Source organism: Chiloscyllium punctatum, chromosome 13 (genome assembly GCF_047496795.1).
Source record: "Chiloscyllium punctatum isolate Juve2018m chromosome 13, sChiPun1.3, whole genome shotgun sequence".
NCBI classification, from domain to species: Eukaryota; Metazoa; Chordata; class Chondrichthyes; order Orectolobiformes; family Hemiscylliidae; genus Chiloscyllium; species Chiloscyllium punctatum.
Genome location: NC_092751.1, coordinates 12353066 through 12366055, shown reverse-complemented (window position 1 = coordinate 12366055; position 12990 = coordinate 12353066).

The following is a 12990-nucleotide window of genomic DNA, read 5'->3' as shown; positions in this document are numbered from 1 at the left end:
CACAGTTATGTCGCTGTTGATCATCACTAATCATTCAGTGAGCATCTCGCCTCTCCCGCGCTCAAATCTTGTCTTAAAGAACAGTCCAGTACAGGAACAGGCCCTTCAGCCCAGCAAGCCCGCACTGACACATGATGCCTTTCAAAGGTTAAACCAAAAGTTTTTGCTCCAACACCCTCTATGTCATTCTGTTCCCTACTCACTCATATTTGTGCCAAGATCCCTCTTAAACCTTGCTATATTGGCTTCTTCCCCTCTATCTGGCACTTTCACATTCTGTCCAAACGCAAAAAAACCCCTTACCGATCACATCTCCTGAACTTTCTCCCTTTTACCTAAAACCTACGGTCCTGAGTAATTGATATTCCTACTCTGGGAAAAAGCCTCTAACCGCCCTTCTATCTATGCCTCTGATAATTTTGTAAATATCTATCAGGTAGCCCCATAGCCAATGATACCCGGGTGAAAACAAATCATGTGTGTTCAATTTCTCCTTCTGGCTAATACCCACCAAACCAGACAACACTCTGGTAAAACATTTCCGTACCCTCTCCAACACTTCCACATCGTGTGGCAACCAGTACTGTACCCAATATTATAAATGTACCCGAACTAAGCTTCTCTACAGCTGCAATGTGACCTGTTAATTTTCATACTGTATGCTCCGATGCCTGTCTGCAAGTTTGCCGTCAGTCTTCTTGATCACCTTCTCCACCCATGTTACCACTTTCAGGGAACTGTGGAGCTGTACCCCTTGATCCCTTCTGATGTTGATGTAATCCGTAGTTTTTCAATCCACTTTATACTTCTCTCCTGCATTCGACCTTCTAAATTGTATCACGTCACAACTGTCCAAATAAATTTACATTTGTGTTTTCTCTGTCCAAGTCTGCAGCTGACCTATATCCTGCTGTATTCTCTGGCAATCATCCTCACAATCTGCAAGTCCGTCAAACAATTTACAGATCTCCAGTCACAAAAACACTGTTCCACCACTACTCTGTCTTCAATGGCCAAGCAGTTCTCTATCCATCTTACTAACTGTCCGCTGATACAATTTCACTGCACCTTTTGTATGAGCCTGCCATAAGGAACCATATCAAAGGCCTTGCTAAGGTCCAAACGGCCAACATCCAGCCCCTTGCCCTCAACAATCGATTTTGTCACTTCCTCGAAACATTCAATCAAGTTTGTGAGACATGATCTTCCCCATGCAACTGTGTTGCCTATAGCTAGTAAGACCATACTAGAGTGCTGTTGGAGCTGCACTCATTCAGACAATTGATTATTCCATCATATTCCTGACTTGAACCTTGGAGAGTAGATTAGATTCCTTACAGCGTGGAAACAGGCCCTTCGGACTAACCAGTCCACATCAACCCTCCGGAGAGTAACCCGCCCACACCCATTTCTCTATGAATAAAACAATTCGCAATTTAATGTGGCCAATTCACCTGATCTGCACATCTTTGGACTGTGGGAGGAAACCCATGCAGACACGGGGGGGATGTGCACACTCCACACAGATAGATACCCAAGGCCAGAATCGAACTGATGACCTTGGCGCTGTGAAGGAGCAGTACTAAACACTGAGCCACCATGCCGCTCTTAATGGCACCTGTAGACTGGGAGGTATATTGGGCCATGACGGTTACTGTACAGTGGGAGGTATGTCGGGGTGTGATGGTTACGGTACAGTGGGAGGTATGTAGGGCCGTGACGGTTACTGTACAGTGGGAGGTATGTCGGGCCGTGATGGTTACTGTACAGTGGGAGGTATGTGGGGGTGTGATGGTTACTATACAGTGGGAGGTATGTCAGGCCGTGATGGTTACTGTACAGTGGGAGGTATGTCGGGCTGTGATGGTTACTGTACAGTGGGAGGTATGTCGGGCTGTGATGGTTACTGTACAGTGGGAGGTATGTCGGGGTGTGATGGTTACTGTATAGTGGGAGGTATGTCAGGCCGTGATGGTTACTGTACAGTGGGAGGTATGTCGGGGTGTGATGGTTACTGTACAGTGGGAGGTATGTCGGGGTGTGATGGTTACTGTACAGTGGGAGGTATGTCGGGGTGTGATGGTTACTGTGCAGTGGGAGGTATGTCGGGGTGTGACGGTTACTGTACAGTGGGAGGTATGTCAGGCCGTGATGGTTACTGTACAGTGGGAGGTATGTCGGGGTGTGATGGTTACTGTACAGTGGGAGGTATGTCGGGGTGTGATGGTTACTGTACAGTGGGAGGTATGTCGGGGTGTGATGGTTACTGTACAGTGGGAGGTATGTCAGGCCGTGATGGTTACTGTACAGTGGGAGGTATGTCGGTGTGTGATGGTTACTGTACAGTGCGAGGTATGTCGGGGTGTGACGGTTACTGTACAGTGGGAGGTATGTCGGGCTGTGACGGTTACTGTACAGTGGGAGGTATGTCGGGGTGTGATGGTTACTGTACAGTGGGAGGTATGTCAGGCTGTGACGGTTACTGTACAGTGGGAGGTATGTCGGGGTGTGATGGTTACTGTACAGTGGGAGGTATGTTGGGGTGTGATGGTTACTGTACAGTGGGGGGTATGTCGGGGTGTGATGGTTACTGTGCAGTGGGAGGTATGTCGGGGTGTGATGGTTACTGTACAGTGGGAGGTATGTCGGGGTGTGATGGTTACTGTACAGTGGGGGGTATGTCGGGGTGTGATGGTTACTGTGCAGTGGGAGGTATGTCGGGGTGTGATGGTTACTGTGCAGTGGGAGGTATGTCGGGGTGTGATGGTTACTGTACAGTGGGAGGTATGTCGGGGTGTGATGGTTACTGTACAGTGGGGGGTATGTCGGGGTGTGATGGTTACTGTACAGTGGGAGGTATGTCAGGCCGTGATGGTTACTGTACAGTGGGAGGTATGTCGGGGTGTGATGGTTACTGTACAGTGGGAGGTATGTCGGGGTGTGATGGTTACTGTACAGTGGGAGGTATGTCGGGGTGTGATGGTTACTGTACAGTGGGAGGTATGTCGGGGTGTGATGGTTATTGTACAGTGGGAGGTATGTCGGGCCGTGATGGTTACTGTACAGTGGGAGGTATGTCAGGCTGTGATGGTTACTGTACAGTGGGAGTTATGTCGAGGTGTGATGGTTACTGTACAGTGGGAGGTATGTCGGGCCGTGATGGTTACTGTACAGTGGAAGGTATGTCGGGGTGTGATGGTTACTGTACAGTGGGAGGTATGTCAGGCTGTGACGGTTACTGTACAGTGGGAGGTATGTCGGGGTGTGATGGTTACTGTACAGTGGGAGGTATGTAGGGCCGTGATGGTTACTGTACAGTGGGAGGTATGTCGGGGTGTGATGGTTACTGTACAGTTGGAGGTATGTCGGGCTGTGACGGTTACTGTACAGTGGGAGGTATGTCGGGGTGTGATGGTTACTGTACAGTGGGGGGTATGTAGGGGTGTGATGGTTACTGTACAGTGGGAGGTATGTCGGGGTGTGATGGTTACTGTACAGTGGGAGGTATGTCGGGGTGTGATGGTTACTGTACAGTGGGAGGTATGTCGGGCTGTGATGGTTACTGTACAGTGGGAGGTATGTCGGGCTATGACGGTTACTGTACAGTGGAAGGTATGTCGGGGTGTGATGGTTACTGTACAGTGGGAGGTATGTCGGGGTGTGATGGTTACTGTACAGTGGGAGGTATGTCGGTCCAGGAAGTTGCAGACTGTATGAATTGTACAGAATATGATGCTGCTGCCGCCGCCAAAGGGCCATTGTACCTCATGGATGCATCATCATTAGTTGTTTAACCTGTTTAAAGTCTGTACCATTCAGTACATGTCATTGTGTTGAGGGTCTGCAAAATGTGAAGATAGCTCTTGCTCCCTATAAGGACTGTCTGGTGACCATTCTTACAGATATATGAAATGGAGAGGTGTATCTGCAGCAGGCAGAAAGGTGACAATGTGGTCGATTATAGCTTTCCCTTTTATTGATTCCCGCAAATCCTGCTGCAGAGCAGTCACAGAATCCAGCACCAATGCTGAGCACTATGATTAGAATAGATTCCCTACAATGTGGGAACAGACCCTTCGGCCCAACTAGTCCCCACTAACACTCCAGAGAGCAGCCCACCTGTCCAGTTCACCTGAACTGCACATATTTGGACTGTGGGAGGAAACCCACGCAGAAATGGGAAGAATGTGTGAACTCCACACAGGCAGTTGCCCAAGGCTGGAATTGAACCTGGATCCCTGGTGCTGTAAGGCCGCAGTGCTAATCACTGAGCCACTATGCTGCCCTATATGCCAAGGACCTGCCCTCTTCTGCCTGGCTGTGTCCTTTCAGTGGGACAGAACCTACCAGAGAGGGTGCTGATGTTGCCTGGGACATAGTCCTGTTCACATAATCTTGCTTTCCTGACAATATTGATTGTTGCTTGATTAGTCTGAGGGAAATATGCAGCAGGTCAATGTTACGTTTTGTATAGTGAAGAGTTAATATCACTTTATTTCTTACATATTTTAAAATAAACGAAACATCAATATTTTTCATTTGAAAACAATTGAAGTGAACAATAATTGAAATACCAGAGCGCACACCTAAATATTACACAATTCAGTGACTGTAGTAAACAGCCGATTCATGTTCAGATCAGTGAACACACCATCTTCCAGGCAGCAAAGCTGTTGGAAATGACTTTGAGGAAAAGCCTGAATTCAGACACAGTGTTATTGGCCCTCACCATGACCTCCAAAACACTGACCATCTCCAAAATCTGTTCATAGAGCTTTCAAACTGGAGCTGGACAGATACTCACACAATCCCTCACAATAGACTGGTTAGAGACATACCAGATATAACTGGGAGACGTGTGGGGGGCACACTGGTCAATGGACTCGCAAATGGCACTGGTCCAGATGCAGTTCAATATTTATAACAATGACCTGTAAACAGCCATGTCTTGCAAGTATATTTCTTCTGGTGTGTCCCTAAACTCTAATTCTGAACCTTGGATCCGATCCTGAATGACTGTGTTATAAAGGTGATGGTCTCCCACAGCACATGGCATCTTACATTGAATCCCTCATAAACAAAATCCAGTGTATGTTAGCCCCACAATGTCAGTATCCAAACAGAATTGTGCAGCTCCATTGATGGCCAGCATCATCCTAGCCCAACGACCTTGTGTGTAACTTGAGCTGGAAATCTCTGTGTAAATGTTTACAACATTGTTCTAACCATAAACAGCAAAGTCTCTTTACTGAAGTTCCGACATCCTTTCATAATACCAGCTTTTAGATTGTCCAATATGCATAAAATCCACCATTTATTCAGTTCACTTTTATAACAACAATATGATGAAAACAGTGCCCAACTCACAGTAAGGAACATTGAAATGATGAATATCATTCCCACACCCAAGACCACATTATTATTAAGTGCAAGAACTTTGAAAATATGCAATTATTTTCCTTTGTACTAATATTGTGAACTAATAGTCGACTCTCCTGCTCCTCAGATGCTGCCTGAACTGCTGTGCTTTTTCAGAACCACATTTTTTTACTCTGATCTTCAGCATCTGCAGTCCTCACTTTCTCCCTGGTAATATTCAATCATAATCATTTTTTGTGGTAACAATATCACTGTGTGTTTAAGCATGTTAGTCAGATATGAATACATTTTGAATTGCTTATGTCTATCTCAGAGCTCAGTGATGTTGGGTGTGAATGTCAATGTCTGTGTGATGCTCGGTATGTAGGCCATGCCTCTGAGAGACTGACGGGTTATCCCTTCAGCTGTTCACAACAAGCAAGTTATGGACTGTACCCAACCAGCCTGAGCTCACAAAACCCAAAGCACAGTGTCCAGCATTGGGCATGTTTGGACAATATTTTACATTTTAATTTATTCATAGAATATGATTTGGCCAGTATTTATTGTCCGTCTCTTGTTGCCCTTGAGAAGGTGGTGGTGAACTGCCGCACTGAACCACTGGAGTCCATATGTTGTAGTTAGACTTAAAATACCATTCGGGAGGGACATTGAAACAGTAACACTGAAGGAACAGCAGTATACTTCCCAATCATAATGGTGGATGGCTTGGAACAGAACGCAAACATGGTGGGGGTCCCATGTATCGGCTTCCCTTGTCCTTCTTGATGGTCGGGCTTCAGAGGTACGTTGTAAGGAGCCTTGGTAAATTTCTGCAGAGCACCATGTAGATGGCAGGTGTTGCTACTACTGAGTATCAGTGAATGAAGGGTGAAGCTGCACTCACCCAAGGAAATGGGGGGTATTTCATCACAACCATATTCAACATGTGTCTTATCGATGGGGGACAGGCTTTCGGAGATCATGAAGTGAGTTATTTCTGCAGGATTCCTTGCCCCTGACATATTCTTGTGGCCAATTAATTTACATACGTCAAAGTGTGGCACTGGTAAAGCATAACAGGTCAGGCCACATCTGAGGTACAGGAGAGTCGATGTTTTAGCATAAGCCCTTTACAGGAATGGATAATGGAATCATATGGTCAGTCCAATTCTGGTTAATGGTAATCCCCAGGATATTGCTAGTTGGGTGTTCAGTGATGGTGATGACATTGAACGTTAGAGCATACGGTTCAATTTTGTCTTGTTAGAGGAAATCGTTGTCTGGCACATGTGTGATGGGAATGGTTTTGTCGCTGTTAAGTACCCACCTGGATACTTCCAGGTGTTGTTGCATTTAGACAAGGTCTGCTTCAGTATCTGAGTAAATCATGAATGGCATTGAACATTGGCAAACATCAATGGCAAACATGCCCACTTGTGAATTTACACTGTCAGGATGGTCATTTATGATTAGGCCAAGGGCAGAGATCACTCTTAAAGCTCACTGATACTGTCCCTCTCTCTGATTTCGGAAGTTTGCTTCTAGTTCCACCTGCTCCAGAGGTGTTTAACAAAATATCTGAATGGGATAACATTGCAGTATCTTCCCCAAGGAGCTGAGTGAGGACTTGGTTAGCTCAATCAGTTAGCCGGCTAGATATTAATGCCAACAGTGTGGGTTCAGTTCCTGCACTGACTGTGGTGACTAAAGGACTGTCCTTGAGGTATCAGTTAAACTACCACCAGTCGTCTCTGTCTAACGAGAGAGCAGCCCGATCATCCTTTAGGCGTAAGATGCCTTAACTTTCCATTTCTGATTTACAGGCTTACCCAGAAACACGGCCCCTAGGGAACTGCTGCAGAGCTGTCCTGGAACTGAGATGGCTTCTCTCCACCAACCCCATCCACCAACATTTGTGCCAGACATAACTTCAGCCAGTGCATACGAGACTTATTTGCTCTAGTTTTGCCAATAATCCTGGATACGACACTTGGTCAAACGCAGTTATGATAATGTTAAAAAATGTCGCCTCACCTGTAGAATTCAGTGATGTGTTTTCTTGTTGTACACCATTAAACCAAGGCTTCAATGAGCCCAAGGGATGAGTGGCCCTGGCAGAGACTAAGCTGAGTTGCAGTGAGCAGCTTGGTGCTGAGGAAGTGCTACTTGATCCCACTGTAGATTCCAATAACATTGCAACACTTTATTAGTGATATGGATTAGAGCAATGGGGCAGTCATTGAATGTCTGATGTTTTGTCTGTGTGTGTACAGGACCCGCCCGGATAGTTTCCCACATTGTCAGGTAGACCCCAGTGCAATATCCCTGCAGGAACAGCTTGAATGGAATGTTCTCAGGGCCCACAGCTTTTACATTATCCCATCCCTCCAGCCACTTGGAGAAACCAAATAAAAATGAATTGAATTAGCTGACAACTGCCATCTGGAGGAGACTAAAATAGATCATCCCATCGATACTTCTGTCTGAACATTGTTGTGAATGTTTTAGCCTTATCTTGGCCTCTACCATCACTGAGGAGAGTGATATTTGTGGATTCTCCTCTTCCAGTGAGTAGTTTGATTGACCACACAATTCACCCTGATTTCATGTGACAGGATTGTAGAGAGTTGATCTGATTTGTTGGTTAGATCTGTCTGTCACTGGCTGTTTATGCTATTTGGTCAGTAAGTGGTCTTGATTGGTAATGTCACCTCATTGTGAGGTATAGCTGGTGCTGCTCTTGGCAGGCCCTCCTGTATTCTCCATTGAACAAGGGTTTATCCCCTGGCCTGATGGGCAGGGTAAAGTGGAGCATACGCTAGGTAGTGACAGTGGAAATTGTTCGGGAATACAATTCTGCTGCTGTTGGTAATGACTCGAAACACCTCACAAAGGCCAATGCTGCGTTCTAGACCTATTCGAAATCTGTCCCGTTGAGCATGGTGATAGTATCTCTCATATGTACGTGCATGTATGTGTGACCTTGTCTCCTGGGATACTGTGTGTGGTCATCACCGTTCCCAATATGGTCTTCATCAATGTGTCTGCAGCAGTAGGTTGGTGAAGATGAGGTCAAGTGTGTTTCTCCCTCTCAGTCGCTCCTCCCTGCCCTGGTGCAGACTCAGTCTCGAAGCTATGTCCTTTTGGACAAGACCATCTCGATCAGCAGTGCTGCTGCTGATCCCCTCGTGGTGGAGTTTGAAATGGCCCACCCAGTATACATTCTCCAGCCCTGTCACCCTCTCAGTGCGTCCTCCGCGTGTTGTTCAATGTGGAGGGACACTGATCGATCAGCTGAGGGAGGGGAGTCTGCAGGAGGTTTCCGTGTCAGTGTTTGATCTGACACCGTGAGGCTGAGGGAGGGGAGTCAGCAGGAAGTTTCTGTGTCAGTGTTTGATCTGACAACGTGAGGCTGAGGGAAGGGAGTCAGCAGGAGGTTTCTGTGTCAGTGTTTGATCTGACAACGTGAGGCTGAGAGAAGGGGGTCAGCAGGAGGTTTCCGTGTCAGTGTTTGATCTGACACCGTGAGGCTGAGGGAGGGGAGTCAGCAGGAGGTTTCTATGTCAGTGTTTGATCTGACACCGTGAGACTGAGGGAGGGGAGTCAGCAGGTGGATTCCGTGTCAGTGTTTGATCTGACCCCGTGAGGCTGAGGGAGGGGAGTCAGCAGGAGGTGTCCGTGTCAGTGTTTGATCTGACACCGTGAGGCTGAGGGAGGGGAGTCAGCAGGAGGTTTCTATGTCAGTGTTTGATCTGACACCGTGAGACTGAGGGAGGGGAGTCAGCAGGTGGTTTCTGTGTCAGTGTTTGATCTGACCCCGTGAGGCTGAGGGAGGGGAGTCAGCAGGAGGTTTCTGTGTCAGTGTTTGATCTGACACCGTGAGGCTGAGGGAGGGGAGTCAGCAGGAGGTTTCCGTGTCAGTGTTTGATCTGACCCCGTGAGGCTGAGGGAGGGGAGTCAGCAGGAGGTGTCCGTGTCAGTGTTTGATCTGACACCGTGAGACTGAGGGTGGGGAGTCAGCAGGAGGTTTCCGTGTCAGTGTTTGATCTGACACCGTGAGGCTGAGGGAGGGGAGTCAGCAGGAGGTTTCTGTGTCAGTGTTTGATCTGACACCGTGAGGCTGAGGGAGGGGAATCAGCAGGAGGTTTCCGTGTCAGTGTTTGATCTGACCCCGTGAGGCTGAGGGAGGGGAGTCAGCAGGAGGTTTCCGTGTCAGTGTTTGATCTGACATTGTGAGTCTGAGGGAGGGGAGTCAGCAGGAGGTTTCCGTGTCAGTGTTTGATCTGACACCGTGAGGCTGAGGGAGGGGAGTCAGCAAGAGGTTTCTGTGTCAGTGTTTGATCTGAAACAATGAGGTGTTGTTATGTCACATTGTTGTTTGAGCAGTCTATAGGACACCTCTCCCAAATCTAGCCCTTGCCCCCAGACGTTAAGACGGAGGGGTTTCCAGGGTCTACAGGGCTTTTTATTTGTGTCACTGTCAACCGAAGGGCCTGTCCTGTGCTGAATGACACTGACTCTATTACTCTCGTGTTTGGACAATCCAAGGTCTCATTCCTTCAGTTCCTCCCAGTGCCTTGTCTATTCCAAAGATTTCTATAATATTTTCTCGATTAAGACATCGCTCAATTCCATTTTTAAACTATCTACGTGTATGTCTGTATCTTTCCCTGTCATCTCCTCCAGCCTCTGCATCCATCTGTTCTCAGTAACCCTCCATATCTCCACAATCTTTATCTCAAACTCCAGACTCATCTATCGCTATAAATTCTGCCAGCCCCTACATGTCTCCCTATCTCTATAACTTCCAGCTGCTACACCTCTCCCTATATCCTGTGATTGAATTTAAAATACCTCACGAACCTGTTCTAGCATGGGCAGGCCACGCCATCTCTCGGCCATCTCCAGCCATGTTTTCCTATCTCTGAAACATCTGCAGCTTGCTTTCCTGTCACTCTGACATCTCTAGCCTTGCTTTCCTATCTCTTTAACATCTCCGGCCTTGCTTTCCTATCTCTTTAACATCTCCGGCCTGGCTTTCCTATATCTATAACATCTCCAATCTTGCTTTCCGATCTCTGTTAAATCTCTGGCCTTGCTTTCCTATCCATGTAACATCTGCAAACTTGCTTTCCTATTTCTGTAACATCTCCGGCCTTGCTTTCCTACACACCTCAGTGAATTGGTTATATACCTTCTCCTGTATTTTCATCTTTCTGGGGCTCTATAAAATATCCCCAGCAGTGTGTTCTGTCATCGTTTTGATCGTAACCTAGGCCCATAAACCCTCATTTGAAGAAACTTCCAAGATGTAGTAACGGACTCCTTAATTAATAATACAACACCACCTTCTATTCAACACCCTCTCCTCTCCTGCCCATATTTTACAGTATAACAGAATATTGAGTTGTTTGCCGTGACCTCCCTCAAACACGTCTCTGTGATGGCAAAAATGTCACACCTCCACATATCAATTCATTCCCTTACAAAATCAGTCTCTCTGATAATATTCCCAGCATTAACGTAAGCTGGAATATAACACCTGGAATACTCTGTATCTCGGAGTTCTTCAGTCATTCACTATTTCTTATCAGGCTGCTCAAACCATGAACCAAAATTATAACTCTGGCATTGAATGAACATTTGTTCAACTGTAATTTCTTTTTAAAAAAAAAATACATTCATCAAGTGCAACTTTCCAGAACTGAGCAGTCAGCTCCACATACAATGAAGTCCTGATGGTTAATTCCCCCCTCAGTGTGCAGAGGGGACAGCCCTCAGTAATGGAGAAAGTGAGGACTGCAGTTGATAGAGATCAGAGTCGAAAAGTGTGGTGCTGGAAAAGCACAGCAGGTCAGGCAGCATCCGAGGAGTAGGAGAGTTGATGATTCGGGCATAAGCCCTTCATCAGGAAGGCATTGGTGTATTTCATTTTTTTCATTCTGTGATTCAGAGGACATTGGGAACCGCACTTACTCAGGCAGGCAGCACTCTATATAGCATTGAAATGGAAACAGTGAATCAATTGGTTGGACAGGGTGTAGAAAAGTTGATAGGAAGTACAGACTGATTGAAGTACAAATGTAAGGATAGATAAATGACCTGGATCAGATGGGGTATACCCGAGGTTACACCAGGAAGTGATGAGAGAGATTTGTGTGCCTTTGGCGATAACCTTTGCATTGTCATTGTCCACTGGAGTAGTGCCAGATGATTGGAGGATGGCAAATGTTATTCCCTTGTTCAGGAAAGGGAATAAGGATAACCCTGGGAATGACAGAACTGTCAGTCTTACATCATTGGTGGGAAAAGTATTGGAGACGCTTCTGAGAGGCAGGATTTACAATTACTTAGAAAACCATAGTTTGGTCAGAGATAGTCAGCATGGCTTTGTGAGGAGCAGGTCATCCCTCAGAAACTTTATTGAATTATCTGAAGATGTGAAAATAATACACTGATGAATGTAGACTAATAAATGTGGTGAACAACAATGTTAGCAAGGAGTTTGATAAGGTTCCCCATTGTAGGCACAGTCAGAAGGTAAAGAGGTATGGGGCAAAGGGACATTTGGATGTCTGGATATGGATTTGGAAGGCCCATAGAAGACAGAGGGTAGTCGCAGATGGAAAGTATTCAGCCTGGACATCTGTGACCAATGGTCTACCACAGGGATCCGCTCTGGGACCTGTGCTCTTTGTGATTTTTATAGATGAGTTTGATGAGTAAGTGGAATGGCGGGTTAATAAGTTTGCCGATGACATGAAGGTTGGTGGAGTTGTGGATAGTATGCAGGGTTGGTATAGGTTACAAGAGGACATTGACAGGATGCAGAGCTGGGCTGATAAGTGGCAGATACAGCTGAACCTTAAAAATTGTGAAGCGATTTATTTTGGAAAGTTGTATTTGCATACACCACACAGAGTTAAAGGCAAAATTCCTGGCAGCGTGGAGTGACAAAGGGATCTTTGGCTTCATGTCCATAGATCCCACAAAGTTGCCACCCAAGTTGGCAGGGTTGTTCAGAAGGTGTATGGTGTGTTGGCTTTCATTACCAGGGGAATTGAGATTAAGAGCGGGGAGGTTAATGCTTAGCCCTATAAAGCTGTGGTTCAACCACATTTGGAATATTGGGTTCAGTTCTGGTTGCCTCATTATAGGAAATATGTGGAAGCCTCAGAGAGTGTGCACAGCAGATCTACCAGGATGCTGCCTGGATGGAGGACATGTCTTAGGAAGAAAGGGTGAGAGAGCTAGGGCTTTTCTCACTGGAGCAAAGAAGGATGACAGGTGACATAATAGAGGTGTTCAAGATGTTGAGAAAATAGACAGAGTGGATATCCAGAGCCTTTTCCCAGGGGCAGAATTGGCTATCATCAAAGGACATAACTGTAAGGTGATTGGAGGAAGGTTTAGAGGAGATTCTTTATTCAAAGAAGTAGGTTCTTTATTCAAAGAGTGGTGGGTGGGCGGAATGCACCGCCAGCGGTGGTAGTAGAGTCAGATACATTAGGGATAGTTAAGAAGACTCTTGAATAGGCACATGGGAGTTAGTATATTGAAGGGCATGTAGGTTAGTCTGATGTAAGAGTAGGATAAAAGGCCAGCAAAACATTGAGGGCTGAACATTTT